Below are 4,659 nucleotides of genomic sequence, written 5' to 3' on the forward strand. Positions count from 1 at the left end.
AAATGATTATATATATAAAGAATAAAGAAAATGAAAAAGATAAACCAAATACCACTTGAAAAAAGAAAAAGCTGGTGTGGCAATATTAAAAAGAACCACCCATGCTTACAATGCACCAAGAGAAATAACTAGAATATTTCTAAACAACACAGTCTACAAAATGTCAAATGAAAGCTGACAACGATAAGGACAAATGGAAAAACTCACGGAGTGACAGATGTTCTCTTCTGAAAGAAGTGGCCTGAGAAAAGACGCAGATACAAACCAGTAGGACTACAGATAATGTGAACAACCTGACCAGCAAGACTAATCTAAAAATATGTGTAACACCCTACTCCCAAAGCACAGAATTCACATTCTTTTTTTAAGCACACAAGAGCATTTATAAAATTATCGATATACTAGGTTTCAAGAAGTCTCAACAAGTTTCAGAGAATCACAGTCATACAAACAGCATTCTTCAACCAAAATACAATATTGTTTATCTCTGAATCCAACTTCACTCTAAGGGAAGTTCAAATAAAACAATGACAAACAGAATTTTTTCACTTACACTGCAAATATATTTGTTGTGCAAACAAAGGTCACACAAAATACTGGTTAAGATGTGAGAAAACAAGGACTCTCGGGCATAGTGGGGGTGTAAATTGATATAATTTGGTAATATCTATCAAAATTTAAAATACATATTTCCCCTTTGTCCACCAATGAAAAATTCATTGCTAGGAACTTTCCCTATAGATACGTGTATGAATGTGTAAAAAAGGAGACAAGAATTTTCATCACAGTATTGATCGTTAGAGCAAAAGATTCAAAAATCTTAAAGTTTACCAAGGTAAGAATGACTAAAATGTGGCCTTCTCAGATAACTGAATATTAACAAGAATGAGGCAACATTATATTTACTGATATGGAAGAGCTTGAAGATCTGCAAGATACATCGCTTCTCGGCCTTTTGGCTAAGATCAAATGAAGACCTGCAAGATATGAAGCAATGTGCATAGTCACAATCTTTATTTTTTTTATTGAAGAGAAGTATGTACATTCCAGAAACATACATACCCAAGAATTTGCTAACAGCAGTTGCGTCTGGGAAGAAGAACTGGGAGATGGGGAAGACTTGCTTTCGGTAAATATCTTTTTGTAATATATCTGTATTTTTACCACGTTCATGTATTACTATTTAAATAATAAATAAGCAACAAGCCTCTATAATAAAAATCATTTTATTTATTCATTTAAAATGCAGCATCTAAATAAAATAAAGTCTCCAGTGATAAGCCTAACTAACTGCAGAAATTCCAAATCCGTTGCACATTCCCTTTAAAATCCTTTATTGATGAACTGTCAGGGCTAACATGTCTGTGCAATTAAACCAGCAAACATGCTCAACAAGATTTTCAAGAGGTTCATTACCTGACTGGTACATGCAAAGGTGATTGGTCAAAAACTGCAGGCAGAACAAAACAAAAGGAAGACTGCTTCCTTTCATGGCAAACCAACTTGATGAATTTTGGTTACCTCTCTGATCCCTCTCCCCGCCCTATTCCCTATTCCCAAAGGACACACTAAGCACATTCTAGCCCCGCCTCAAGGCCTTTGCGTGTGCTATTATTGTTTCCTAGAATGCTCCTACCCCCACCACTCCAGTATCCTTCCTCTACATCCCCCATCACATGGCTTCTTCCCTGGATTCACTCGGATATCTGCCCAAATGTCACTTATTCAGAAAGGCCTCCCCTGATCAGCTTATCTAAAACATTATTACCCTCCCAGTGTCTCTCTATCTCCTTACTCTGGTTTATTTTTTTTCTATTACCTACCACTACCTGACATGATTTTTCTTGCTTATTTGTTTGCTTCCCACACTAGAAGGTAAGCCCCACCAGTACCTAGTAGCTCACAGCAGGCACTAAATAATGTCACATAAATAAAATTTATAGATGAGACATCTATAGCATAGTTCTCTTTATGTCTTGTCCAAACCCTTTCTAACATAAGTTTATTTCTGTGAATGGAGAAAAGCTCTCTGGAGAAAGCAGGCTCAAGAATGGAGAAAAAATTTGCACACCATGATGCTGGATTTCTTGAAATTCACCAGGCTAACATGTTATATGAGCAGAATCAGCATTTAATTTCTTGGTCAGCCAATCTAAAAGTTAGGGAAAACCTTATTTTCAGACAATATGAAGAATAAAAATCCAGTGCTTACACAAGTGCTCTAAAAGCAAGATGAGCTTACAGAAGCTAATTGAATGTAAGCGTGTGGTAGGGACCTTGGCCCTTAAGGCCCAGCAGGTGTAGCCGAATCTACTTAAGTCTCTGAGGGTCAAGGATTCAGCTGCCCATCCCTTGGAGAGACACTCCTGATCCCTAACAAATGCAGCTTTCTATTAGACTTCTCCCACTTACCTTCTTGGGGCCTCACTTATCAGAGAATGCTGCTAACATACATCAGAGAAATCACAGAGGGTAGAGAGAAATCTCTCCACCAGGCCGCCCCCAGACAGTTCTGCTCTGAAGGCACCCCAGCTTGGGTTCTTTAAGGGAGCCCTACAACCTGTTAAGCTCTGAGTCACAAGCTCACCCATCACCCTAGCTCTGACTCAAAAAGAGAAGACGGTGTTAGCTCTATGGCACCGAGCCAAATGCTCCACGGTCTTTACTCCGCCCCCCGACCCCCGGGAGCCCCATAATCCACTAACTATAAAACCACCTGATTCCTGCCACATCCACATGGTTCCTTGAGGGCAGGTTATATATTTGTGTGAATTAGCACATCGCCTCATATCAGCCCAATAAACAGCTTCTGAAATCCAATTCTGGTAAAGAAAATAACCTCTCGCTATTAAAAGATTAATGTATATTTCTGCACACATTGTACATGTAAGAGCCTACTCCACTCTCACCCATTAGCTTTTTCAGTATCTAGTCAGAAAGTTCTTCTTGTAGTCTAACCTAATTTCTCCTGCAATCAATATGGCATATTTCGCCTGCTTCCACTGGAAAGGGAGAAAAATTCATAAGTACTGTCCATCTTACATATCTTCAAATTTTTATGGGCCTCTCTCTACCTTCTCTTCTCCAGAATAAGTGAGCTCTCTTCTGTAAATCCACTGCAATCATCAAATTTATTTCATTGTCCCTTTGATCTTTAAAAACTGCAAGTTCAAATCAGAGATGAAAATATCTAAATTGCTGTAAGTTCTGCTCCTCTAATATTTAAACCTGCACAATTATTATACCTCTTTGCTTCTTGTATTTTAAGCAGAGGAGGCAATGAGAAAACAATTGCTTGTTCGAGCATCTGTCGCCGCTGATCCTCGGTTACCTCTGCAGAGTATACGTACGGCATTTACCTAAGATTATTAAGTGCTCCAATGACATTATTACAAGAGAGGGCAGGAACAGTGTCAACCTAATGAGGCAGCGGATTATATCTGATGGTCTCCATCTGAAAATCAGGGCAGGCCAGGCTGTCTGCTAATCAAGTCACCAAAGGCCCTTCACCCTGGGACAACAGAAGCCTTTGTCTACACCTGAGAGGAAAATGAGCTGCCTCCTTTCTAGTGCAAATAAGTTAAGTGGTGACGGGTAATGTTCCATGGGAAAGGCTGGGCTCTCCTTTTCTGGGGCAAGCATCCAAAGTGAGCAAGAGGTTCAGGGAGGCCAGAAACCATTCCTTCTCGAGTTGGAACTCCAGCTACTTTGCTGGAAGGCTGACACAGTGTCCTGGAGCTCAGAATCACCATGCTTTTCACAGTGCTTCACATATGATAGGGGCTCCATGTATGTTTACTAAATACGAGAATGAATGAGCTAAGATTTACACTTGGTTCTGAACTTCCTGGTAACCAAACCAAAAAGAGGAATATACTGGTTTACACAGTATTCATGTGTGAATAAGAAAGAATACTACTTCAGAAGATACAATATTGCTTGTAATATTGTTTTAGAGAATGTTTAACACTTGCTTCTTTGAGTTTTTAGAATCCTCTGCTGAAAATCCACACAAAAGGCCAGCAATAGGCAGTGCTCTTTATGATATGGACTAGGCAGAAAGATCTGTTGATTTTCCCATCCATGCCTGTTTATGGGGCAAAGATCAAGGTCAGTAGCTTCTTCTCCGCATCCTTAACAGCCAACATGAACACACTATGCAGTCTCATTCATTCACACTGGTTGCTGGGCCTGGAACAAGAGACCACGGGTTCCCATTGTAGATCATTCTCACAGCAATTAAATGTGGTTTAGAAACACATCCATGGTTTCCAAGCAAATAGTCAGATTCTACTTGCTAATGATGTACAATTCTAGACATATTTTCCTCTCTAGGCACATAGTTACCAATGGCAAGAGAAAGGAGTGCAGAGAGTAGCAAAGAGAATATAATTTGGGTTTAAAAAAAAACTAATTTCATTAAATAATATTATACATACTCTCTTAACCCAGGAAAGAAGGCTTACTATATTGTCCTAGCTTCTAAGCAGAATAACTAGAAGCTAAAGAAAGCAATAAATTTTACAAATTTTGTAATTTAATGATACTTTAAAAGTACAAAAAGTCTGATAACTCCTATGTCAGCCAGGTTGATATGAAAAAGATAATCTTACCTGCTACTAGAGATACTGTCATTGATATATGTGCCAAAGTGCCCAC

This window comes from Pteropus vampyrus, unplaced genomic scaffold (assembly GCF_000151845.1).
Source record: "Pteropus vampyrus isolate Shadow unplaced genomic scaffold, Pvam_2.0 Scaffold2, whole genome shotgun sequence".
In the NCBI taxonomy this organism is placed as follows: domain Eukaryota; kingdom Metazoa; phylum Chordata; class Mammalia; order Chiroptera; family Pteropodidae; genus Pteropus; species Pteropus vampyrus.